Source organism: Nerophis ophidion, linkage group LG13, assembly GCF_033978795.1.
Source record: "Nerophis ophidion isolate RoL-2023_Sa linkage group LG13, RoL_Noph_v1.0, whole genome shotgun sequence".
Taxonomy (NCBI): domain Eukaryota; kingdom Metazoa; phylum Chordata; class Actinopteri; order Syngnathiformes; family Syngnathidae; genus Nerophis; species Nerophis ophidion.
This window is the reverse complement of record NC_084623.1, coordinates 31,418,022-31,430,232: the sequence shown is the minus strand read 5'-3', so window position 1 is coordinate 31,430,232 and position 12,211 is coordinate 31,418,022. Positions and strand designations below refer to the sequence as shown.

Here is a 12,211-nt window from a genome sequence, read left to right as displayed (position 1 = left end):
GTCATCACATATTTAAAGCTGTCCCCCGTCCCTGTGACAACAGTATCAGCATCCTAAATGACCTAAGTCAGTGGTCCCCAACCACCGGGCCGTGGCCACGGCCCGATTGGTACCGGGCCGCAGAATTTTTTTTTTACAAAAAAAATTAAAAAATAAAAATATATATATATTTTTTTTATTAAATCAACATAGAAAACACAATATACACTTACAATTAGTGCAAATACCACAAAAACCTCCCTTTTTCATGACAAAAACGTCCCTTTTTTATGACAAAGCAGAAAAAAAAAAGAAAAAAAAGGACACCCCCCCCCCGCCCCCCCCGGGCCGCGGGACAAATTATTAAGCGTTGACCGGTCCGCGGATACAAAAACATTGGGGACCACTGACCTAAATAACTACTTTGCAAGGTTTGAGGCACTTAACACCACTCCAGCGAGAAAATCCCTCCCTCGCCCTGATGAGCAGCCGCTCAACCTGGACACAGCGGATGTCCTGTAAACCCTGAGGAGAGTGAACCCCCGGAAAGCACCGGGACCTGATGACATTCCGGGCAAGGTGCTTAAGGGATGTGCAGACCAGCTGGCTGGGGTTCTCACAGACATCTTCAACATCTCGCTGACCCCGGCTGTGGTACCATCATGTTTTAAGATGGCCACAATCATTCCTGTGCCTAAAAAACCCCACAATCTCCTCCCTCAATGATTATCGCCCCGTGGCACTCACCCCCATCGTATTGAAGTGCTTCGAGAGGCTGATAAAGGAATACATTGTCTCCAGACTTCCCCCCAAATTTGACCCATACCAGTTCGCTTATCGCCCTAACCGCTCCACAAAATACGCCATCTCCTCTGCACTCCACCTGAGCTTAGAACATCTGGAAGGAAAGGACACACACGTGCGGATGTTGTTTCTGGACTTCAGCTCAGCATTCAACACCATCATCCCGCAGCATTTGGTGAGCAAACTGGCCTCCCTTGGATTCAGTAACCCCCTATGCAACTGGCTGCTTGACTTCCTCACAGACAGACCCCAGTCTGTGAGAGTGGGCAACAACATTTCCCGTGCCATCTCCCTGAGCACCGGCTCCCCCCAGGGCTGCGTCTTGAGTCCGCTGCTGTTCACGTTGATGACCCATGACTGCTGCGCCAGGTCCACTACCAACCATATTGTGAAGTATGCGGACGACCCGACAGTAGTGGGCCTCATCCGTGACAATAACGACATGGACTACAAGGAGGAGGTGAAACATTTGGTTGACTGGTGCAGAACCAACAACCTGGTCCTGAACGTCTACATGAGCAAGGAGATCATCGTTGACTTCAGGAAGCACCAGTCCAGCCACGCTCCATTCTTCATCAACGGCACAGCGGTGGAGATGGTAAGCAGCACCAAGTTCCTGGGGGTGCAGATCACTGACAAGCTCTTGTAAAAAGAGCTCAGTAACGCATGCACTTTTTGCGTCGGATGAAAAGAGCACAGCTCCCTCCCCCCATTCTCACCACATTCTACAGAGGCACTATAGAGAGCCTGCTGACCAACATCATCTCTGTCTGGACTGGAGCCTGCAATGCCTCAGACTGGAAGTCTATTCAGAGAGTGGTGAGGACGGCGGAAAAGATTATTAGGACTCCTCTTCCTCCTATCCAGGAGATCGCAAAAAGCTGCTGCCTGACCAGGGCTCAGAAAATCTGCAAAGACTCCTCCCACCCCCACCAATGACTGTTTTCACTGCTAGACTCTAGGAAGATGTTCTGCAGCCTCCGAAACAGAACCTGAGGTTCTGTAACAGCTTCTTCTCTCAGGCCGTAAGACTCTTGAACCAGTGGCGTCACCAGACAGATTTCACTGGGGCACGTGCCCCAGTGTTGATCTGCAGTGCCCCAGTAAAAATTTCACCAATAAAAAAAAAAAAACACTTCAGAGTTTTAAGTCTACATAACATAGACAACAGCGCACATACTACTTTGTATGGTAATTGATTGCTACTGTATTTACTCCACGTAACAATGAGCACATGGCTAATTAATATGGTAATTTATTCACGTGTGGATCGAGACTTCAGTTAGAGAGGGGGGGGGGATGCGAATCACTGCTGAGGTAGGTAACGTTAGCCAGCAACAATTTGTTAAATATATATTTTTGATTTTGATTTGACTCAAACTGTAACTCCTAGATGGATATCAGCAGAGGTGGGTAGAGTAGCCAGACATTGTACTCAAGTAAGAGTACTGTTACTTTAGAGATTTATTACTCAAGTAAAAGTAAGGAGTAGTCACCCAAATATTTACTTGAGTAAAAGTAAAAAGTACGTTGTGAAAAAACTACTCAAGTAGTGAGTAACTGAGGAGTAACCTGTTCGTTTAATGATTACGGCAACAAATAATGCACAAAAACATAAAAATAGCAATGTGCAAATTCAGAGCCAGGAATATCTCTTAAGCAACTAAAACAATATTATATATTAAATAATAATACATTAAAATAAAAAGAAATTAAGGCAAATTGAGCACCATAGGCTCAGTAGGCATTGATTGATTGATTGATTGATTGAAACTTGTATTAGTAGATTGCACAGTACAGTACATATTCCCAACAATTGAACACTAAATGGTAAGACCCCAATAAGTTTTTCAACGTTAATCAATTACTTAATAAATGACCAAGTCGAGGTGATCGACCTCATATATACATATACATACACACATATCATATATATATATATACATACATACCTTTATATATACAGTATATCATTTATATTTATTTATTTTGCCGTTTTTGTTGACATATTAAAGGTGTTTTAATGAATATACATGCATGTTTAACATATAGATTCCTATCTTTCATGAAGACAAGAATATAAGTTGGTGTATTACCTGATTCTGATGACTTGCATTGATTGGAATCAGAGAGTATAGTGCTGCTAACGTTCCGGTTTTCAAATGGAGGAGAAAAAAAGTTCCTCCTTTCTGTCTAATACATCATGAAAGTCGTTGGTTTTTGGCATCTTATTTGTCCAGCTTCCATATTCGTTTTTATACACTTTACAAGAAATACATTGGCGGCAAACTCCGTAGCTTGCTAGTTTGTTTGCGCTGGCTTTCGGAGACTCTTATTTTGTTAGCGCAGGCGCGATGGAGCGGCTCTTTTATTGTGAAGACAGGAACTGTGCGATCAGTCTTTAGGCCTTTGACGGGAAGTAAATAAATAAATGATAAATGGGTTGTACTTGTATAGCGCTTTTCTACCTTCAAGGTACTCAAAGCGCTTTGACACTACTTCCACATTTACCCATTCACACACACATTCACACACTGATGGAGGGAGCTGCCATGCAAGGCGCCAACCAGCACCCATCAGGAGCAAGGGTGAAGTGTCTTGCTCAGGACACAACGGACATGACGAAGTTGGTACTAGGTGGGATTTGAACCAGGGACCCTCGGGTTGCGCACGGCCACTATACCACTGCGCCACGCCGTCCCTACGGTTGAAATAAAAAGTATGTTTTTTCCTTTACACTTTTGATTGATTGATTGAAACTTTTATTAGTAGATTGCACAGTACAGTACAAATTCCGTACAGTTGACCACTAAATGGTAACACCACAATAAGTTTCTCAACATGTCGGGTTCTACGTGTGACGGTCACGTGACCACCTGGCTCTGTTTGATTGGTCCAACGTCACCAGTGACTGCATGTGATTGGTGAAACGCGGGCATGCGTAGTTCCTACTTTGAATGCGTGTCTGACAAAATCAAAACAAACAAAGCGTGCATTAACAGATCGATTAAAAAAAAGTAACGAGTAGCGACCTGATTGCAGATAAATGGAGCGGAGTAAAAGTAGCGTTTCTTCGCTATAAATATACTCAAGTAAAAGTAAAAGTATGTTGCATAAAAACTACTCTTAGAAGTACAATTTATCCCAAAAGTTACTCAAGTAGATGTAACGGAGTAAATGTAGCGTGTTACTACCCACCTCTGGATAGCAGAAAGTTATTCGCCCGCAGCAGGGAAAAAGCAGCTAGGAATGAGTGATGTAAGTGAAGTCCTAGCTAGCTAGGCAACATCATTGTCTTAAGTTGATGCTAAGTTTGCTAACGTTATTCCTTGTATCAAGACAAACATATTCATTTGCTATACGAGCTGTCGGGGGAATTTCCAATGAACATAAAACATAATGTTGGTTATTGTCTGCTGGTTCTGCATCAATGATGATTTGGAGTAAGCATGTGTGAGTTGAGTGCTTCTCAAATGATTTATCTTCAGGAAGAAAAACATTTTTCCATATCATCAAGTCATGAGCAAAATTTTTAAATCATTCAGTTTATTTCACAGAAAAATAGCACAGTAGACTTGTCTTGTTAATCGGTGTGACTTTAACTAAAATAATCTTGTTTTGTCACCAGAAAAATGGCTACAGCTAAAGCATCTGGTTTTGTTTCCAGAAAAAATAATAACATTTCTGTATTTGTTTTCAAAAAGATGGCTGAAAATAGGATTAGCCACATTGCCATAAATGGAAATTAAATAATATAAAAGAACCAGAGATGTAGGGGTGCTTTATTTTTTTTTTTTTACTTTTGTAGATTTTAAATTTGCTGATGATTACTGCAATATATATTTCAAAAAGATTCATTGCTCTTCCTTTTTGCTTTTACCAGTAGCAGTTTAGAAGTCTGGAGTAAAAAAGTGCACAAATAGGTCAAATGCATTAGTTAATTTCAGGTGGTTAATCAAAGATCCATACAACATAATCTGGTATGATTTCATAGTTTAAAGCACTATTTATGTATTTTTTATGATAAATAAGTGCTAAAAATGTTTTAGCTTGCGCGCTTTGCACGCTCACATGAATTATTTGTGCCCCAGTACAGTATTAGGTCTAGTGACGCCCCTGTCTTGAACACATCATTAATAAAATATCCCCTCATCTCCCCCCAAAATGGATTATCTCCATCCATCCATCCATCTTCTTCCGCTTATCCGAGGTCGGGTCACGGGGGCAACAACCTAAGCAGGGAAACCCAGACTTCCCTTTCCCCAGCCACTTCGTCTAGCTCTTCCCGGGGATCCCGAGGCGTTCCCAGGCCAGCTGGGGGACATAGTCTTCCCAACGTGTCCTGGGTCTTCCCCGTGGCCTCCTACCGGTTGAACGTGCCCTAAACACCTCCCTAGGGAGGCGTTCGGGTGGCATCCTGACCAGATGCCCGAACCACCTCATCTGGCTCCTCTCGATGTGAAGGAGCAGCGGCTTTACTTTGAGTTCCTCCCGGATGGCAGAGCTTCTCACCCTATCTCTAAGGAAGAGCCCCGCCACACGGCGGAGGAAACTCATTTCGGCCGCTTGTACCCGTGATCTTATCCTTTCGGTCACGACCCAAAGCTCATGACCATAGGTGAGGATGGGAACGTAGATCGACCGGTAAATTGAGAGCTTTGCCTTCCGGCTCAGCTCCTTCTTCACCACAACTGATCGGTACAACGTCCGCATTACTGAAGTCGCCCCACCGATCCGCCTGTCGATCTCACGATCCACTCTTCCCTCACTCGTGAACAAGAATCCTAGGTACTTGAACTCCTCCACTTGGGGCAGTGTCTCCTCCCCAACCCGGAGATGGCATTCCACCCTTTTCCGGGCGAGAACCATGGACTCGGACTTGGAGGTGCTGATTCTCATTCCGGTTGCTTCACACTCGGCTGCAAACCGATCCAGTAAGAGCTGAAGATCCCGGTCAGATGAAGCCATCAGGACCACATCATCTGCAAAAAGCAGAGACCTAATCCTGCGGTCACCAAACCGGAACCCCTCAACGCCTTGACTGCGCCTAGAAATTCTGTCCATAAAAGTTATGAACAGAATCAGTGACAAAGGACAGCCTTGGCGGAGTCCAACTCTCACTGGAAATGTGTTCGACTTACTGCCGGCAATGCGGACCAAACTCTGGCACTGATCGTACAGGGAGCGGACTGCCATAATAAGACAGTCCGATACCCCCAACTCTCTGAGCACTCCCCACAGGACTTCCCGAGGGACACGGTCGAATGCCTTCTCCAAGTCCACAAAGCACATGTAGACTGGTTGGGCAAACTCCCATGCACCCTCAAGAACCCTGCAGAGAGTATAGAGCTGGTCCACAGTTCCACGACCAGGACGAAAACCACACTGTTCCTCCTGAATCCGAGGTTCGACTATCCAGCGTAGCCTCCTCTCCAGTACACCTGAATAAACCTTACCGGGAAGGCTGAGGAGTGTGATCCCACGATAGTTGGAACACACCCTCCGGTCCACCTTCTTAAAGAGAGGAATCACCACCCCGGTCTGCCAATCCAGAGGTACCGCCCCCGATGTCCACGCGATGCTGCAGAGTCTTGTCAACCAAGACAGCCCCACAGGATCCAGAGCCTTAAGGAACTCCGGGCGGATGTCGTCCACCCCCGTGGCCTTGCCACCGAGGAGCTTTTTAACTACCTCAGCGACCTCAGCCCCAGAAATAGGAGAGTCCACGACAGATTGCCCTTCCTCATAGGAAGACGTGTTGGTGGGATTGAGGAGGTCTTCGAAGTATTCCTTCCACCTATCCACAACATCCACAGTTGAGGTCAGCAGAACACCATCCGCACCATACACGGTGTTGATAGTGCACTGCTTCCCCTTCCCTAGGCGGCGGACGGTGGTCCAGAATCGCTTCGAAGCCGTCCGGAAGTCGTTTTCCATGGCTTCCCCGAACTCCTCCCATGTCCGAGTTTTTGCCTCAGCGACCGCTGAAGCCGCACACCGCTTGGCCTGTTGGTACCTGTCCACTGCCTCCGGAGTCCTATGAGCCAAAAGGACCCGATAGGACTCCTTCTTCAGCTTGACGGCATCCCTCACCGCTGGTGTCCACCAAGGGGTTTTAGGATTTCCGCCTCGACAGGCACCAACTACCTTGCGGCCACAGCTCCGATCAGCTGCCTCAACAATAGAGGTGCGGAACATACTCCACTCGGACTCAATGTCCAGCACCTCCCTCGTGACATGTTCGAAGTTCTTCCGCAGGTGGGAATTGAAACTTTCTCTGACAGGAGACTCTGTCAGACGTTCCCAGCAGACCCTCACAATACGTTTGGGCCTGCCAGGTCTGTCCGGCATCCTCCCCCACCATCGCAGCCAACTCACCACCAGGTGATGATTGGTAGAAAGCTCTGCCCCTCTCTTCACCCGAGTGTCCAAAACATAAGGCCGCAAATCCGATGACACAACTACAAAGTCGATCATGGAACCGCGGCCGAGGGTGTCCTGGTGCCAAGTGCACATATGGACACCCTTATGTTTGAACATGGTGTTTGTAATGGACAAACTGTGACGAGCACAAAAGTCCAATAACAAAACACCACTCGGGTTCAGATCCGGGCGGCCATTCTTCCCAATCACGCCTCTCCAGGTTTCACTGTCGTTGCCAACATGAGCATTGAAGTCCCCCAGTAGGACAAGGGAATCACCCGGGGGAGCACTTTCCAGTACTCCCTCGAGTGTACCCAAAAAGGGTGGGTACTCTGAACTGCTGTTTGGTGCGTAAGCACAAACAAGTCAGGACCCGTCCCCCCACCCGAAGACGGAGGGAGGCTACCCTTTCGTCCACTGGGTTGAACTCCAACGTGCAGGCTTTAAGCCGGGGGGCAACCAGAATTGCCACCCCAGCCCGTCGCCTCTCACTGTCGGCAACGCCAGAGTGGAAGAGGGTCCAGTCCCTCTCGAGAGAAGTGGTTTCAGATTAACTCGCTGGAATAAAAAAATAGAATATAACATACATCCATAAACCTGGATGCATATGCAAAAGTGCAATATATTTATCTGTACAGTAATCCATTTATTTATATCTGCACCTTATTGCTTTTTTTATCCTGCACTACCAAGAGCTAATGCAATGAAATTTCGTTCTTATTTTTACTGTAAAGTTCAAATTTGAATGACAATAAAAAGGAAGTCTAAGTCTAAGGTCCTAGATCTACAGTAAATGGAGTATTGTTGGCAGTTATGAATGTTTTTTTAGAGGGCTGTGTGGGCAGAATAGTGCACTCCCATTAGCTCGTACAAAGGAATTTTACGACTTAGAATGCATAACAAAAGGAAAAACATGTGATCTTGTCTTACATGGGGATTGTGAATGATAAGCAAAATTCCCCCAAAAAAGTGCAACTCCTGTTTAAAGAGCGACAGAGTACTATTCATCAATCCTGCTGCAACTCTTTGCTGAGTGTTGTTGTCGGATCAGCTTGGCAGGTTTGAGTTTTGTCATGGACCATTTTCTTCAATTTCCATCACAGATTTTTAATTGCTAGGACATGTTGGGAAGACTATGTCTCCTGGCTGGCCTGGGAACGCCTCAAGATCCCCTGGTAAGAGCTGGACAAAGTGGCTGGGGAGGGGAAAGTCTGGGCTTCCCTGCTTTGGCTGCTGCCCCCGTGACCAGACCTCGGATAAGCAGATGGATGGATGGATTTTCAATTGCATTGAGATCCAGACTATATGCAGGCCATGACATTGGCCTCAAGTTACGTTTTTTACAGTTTTTGCTCCATGCAACATCAACTTGAAACTGATGTCATCATCCCCAAAGTGTCCAAAATGTCAATGTAAACTTATGTACGTATTGAAGATGTATTGACAGCCATCCCCACAGTGACTTTACATAACGTGCACCCCCATGTAATTAATGATTGTGTAAATGTCGTCTTCATAAAGTGTAGTAAAAAAAAAAAAAAAAAAAAAGACTCTCATCTAGTCACCCATGGTCCACAATTGCGTTATGTTAGCCCATTATAACCTTGTTTTTACTGTTTCAATATAAATGACGGCTTTTGTTGAGCTTTTATGTAATTCAATTCCATTTCCTTTAAGCAGTTTCTTACAGTTTGGTCACAGATGGTGACTCCAGTTTCTGCCTGTGTTCTACATTTGTTTTGTTGTGCAGTGTCTGTTTTCAAGACATAATGCTTTAAGTTTTGGTCTTTCTCTCTGGCACTCAACGAGGTTGGACGCTCCCCTTTCCTCTCCTTTATCTCTCCTGCTTGCTTCTTTGTTTTGTCTTAGCTTTTTTGTTGCCTCTTTTTGCACTGCTCTCCAAATCTAAACATTGGAACTATTTGACTGGCCTCAACAAAATTGACAAGATTTTGGGTTTGGGGGAACCTGCTGTCGTGACGAAGCGGTTGTTGCTGGACACACGATGGACTCTTGGGAGAAAAAGGAGTGGCGTGTGATTGGCGACCCTTTTTTGTCGAGGACGTGAAGATATCCACCTATTCGGAATTATGACAACAGGACATCTGCTGATTGGAGTAAGCGTTGCTCTGGTTTGTCGACAAATTGGAAGTTGCTGGCAGTCTTCAAAGTACCCCAAAGCTGCCCCAAAAATTGGAGGATGCGGGAAGAACTGTGGATTACATCGGACTGTCTACCCCGCAGGTTTTGAGGACCAGTCATAGACAATTTAGAGTGAAAAACACATTTTATTTTCTCTCGCATACAAAATCATTCTTACTTGGATTGTTCCCTGGCTTCGAGACTCTCCCGAAGAACAGCGCAGCGAAGACACAGCAAGCTCCCTTCTTGTCTCTCATGGACACACCTGTTGTTGTTGACTTTGGACGAGACGTCACAATACATCAAGGCCGCGGAACAGAGACACACTACGGGCTTATACACACACACACACATATATCCACCAATAAATATACGCCACACATACACCCCCCCCAACCCAATGCCCTCGACGCAAATCCTGCAGGGGTGATGAATGCATGGTCAGCGCCTGAGAGCTGCGACCTACCACCATGACCTTGAACTACCTTCCCTCTGTTGCTAGATATCTCGAGATGTATGTTGTAATATGTATATGTGCTTTGCTATGGAGGTTTTTTCCCACTCTGAACTGGGCCCCCTTAGGAGCCCAGTCTGGATTGTATTTTTTTTACTCATCCTTCCCCAGTGTTTACCTTTTTCCCCATCTTTTACGGGGCGCCTTATGGCGACCCATCAGCGTTCTTGTTCTGTTACCCTGTACACCGTTTATCTCATCTTGAACAGGTTTGTGCTGAAAACAAAGTTTCGTTGTACTCGTGCAATGACAATAAAGACATATCCTATCCTAGACAATGTTTTTTTGTATGCTCGCTTTTTACAAGTCTCCCCATTGTGTTTGTACTTGGTCCAAATCCAGGGTTGCATTTCTGTGGTGTCAGATTAATAGAAAATAGTACATTTATTTCAATTCTATATCAATTCATAATTTTCAAAAATAGATTTTAAGTACTCGCTAATCAAATATGTCAGCAGCCAAAAGGGGCTTTTTAAACTCATTTTAAAAAGCTTTTATTAAAATGTTCCTACCAAATAATTGCACAAATCAGTTTGATGCAAGAATTGACTTTGAATCAAATCGCCGCCCCAAGAATCAAGGATTTGACAGTGCAGTGCTGTCCCAAATCGAAAACTGTTGTGGCGTACGTACCCGCTGCTCCTTCTTCTGTTCACTTCAAGTTAGTCTCTCCTCTTCCCCAACATAGCGAAGAGAGACCCAATGGGAATGATGCCAGGAAGGCATCCCAGCTCTGCTGTAACAAGGTCGTGGGGAGTGCCGTGCCCAGAGGGCTTGGATCTGTGTGTGGTAGGTTTTCATCACTGTACACACTCACCAGTTTAGTATTTTTGAGTGCAACATTCAGCTACTGACAGTGTACACTGCATTTTCCATACTCCGTGTGTACCAGTGACGTGCGGTGAGGTATATAGCTGGTGAGGCACTGACGTAATAAGAATCAGATTTACAAATATACAGTATTTGCGCTGTGCAGATTATTTGCCATTTGATTGGGAGCAGTTTACGGGTTATGTTTCATTTCTGCATTCTTTACACATACAAACTGTTGACCACAAAATTTGAATTTCATTAAAAACGAAACACAAATAATGTTATCGTTGTCTTACCTTTACTTATAAAGGAAGTCCATGCGCCGGTCCTTCTGGATAAAAATATCCGTCAATTTCTGGTAAAAGTCCTCCTTCACTTCCTTCAGTTTTAAAAGTCTTATAAGAGTTCAACATAGTTGCCGCGATTAGCAGAGCTTCGACTCTCATCATTTCCACAAATTGCTAGGTGCTATTTGGCGAGGACGCAGGTCGCATTGATGACATCTTTTAAATGATCTCGGTTCACTTTTACCTTAGCATTGTGGACACTGATGTTGAGTCACTGCTGTTCATCCAACGCCAAGTCTATCCTCGTCATCCAAAACGTTTTTAGTGCAACCTGGCTTTGAATATGAGCGGCCGACTACTCATGTTTGGTGAGACTTCTTTGCAAATTCTTTAGGTCAAAAATCCCATTTGAGTCGACAGTTCCACAGGTTGAAAAAAAGAAGGCAAGGAAAGCAGAAAAGGCGGTTTCTTGCAGAACGTCCACAAAGCCATTATTTTCACGTATACCACTCCGTTTGGAATGAGGGAGTAACTTTCCGTCCTGCTGATTGAAACAAACCATCCAGCTCCGGTGTTGGTCTACCTTTAGTAATTATCTCCTGCTTTGCTTGAAAGTCCACTTTAGAAAACTGTTTAAGTGCAGAAATGTAGTCATCTATGTTGAAAGACGGGGTGCACAAGACGGAAAAAATAAGTCACTGCGGTACTTACTCGCTGAGGCCACCGTATGTCTGGGATCATGAGCGCCCGCCCCAATCCACAAAGCCATTCTTTTCACGTATACCACTCCGTTTGTAAAGAGCGAGTAACTTTCCGTCCTGCTGATTGAAACAAACCATCCAGCTCCGGCGCTGGTCTTCCTTCAGTAATTATCTCCTGCTTCGCTTGAAAGTCCACTTTAGAAAACTTTTAAGTGCAGTAGTGCAGTAATGTAGTCATCCATGTTGAAAGACGGGGTGCACGAGACGGAAAGAATAAGTCGCTGCTGCACTTACCCGCTGAGGCAACCGTATGTCTGGGATCATGAGCGCCCGCCCCAATTGTGAGGCAAGAGAACTGTTTGCCTCACCTCACACTTTTTTCTCTGCCGTTTAGATGGCTCAACCAACACACAAAACATGTTACTCGCTGCAGCACTTGATTCGCTTACGCCACCGTATGTCTCTGATCACTTACCCGCTGAGGCAACCGTATGTCTGGGATCATGAGCGCCCGCCCCAATCGTGAGACACGAGACTGGTTTGCCTCA

General features: G+C 45.2%; 1 long non-coding RNA gene across 1 annotated transcript in view; it reads left to right on the top strand.

Moving 5' to 3' along the window:
- Positions 1 to 10,647, top strand: part of LOC133564945 (uncharacterized) — an 83,223-nt gene extending 72,576 nt beyond the window's left edge. Inside the window, exon 4 of the long non-coding RNA XR_009809380.1 lies at positions 10,551 to 10,647. This is a non-coding gene — a long non-coding RNA (uncharacterized LOC133564945). The remainder of the gene's footprint in view (positions 1 to 10,550) is intronic.
- Positions 10,648 to 12,211: the final 1,564 nt, after the last annotated feature.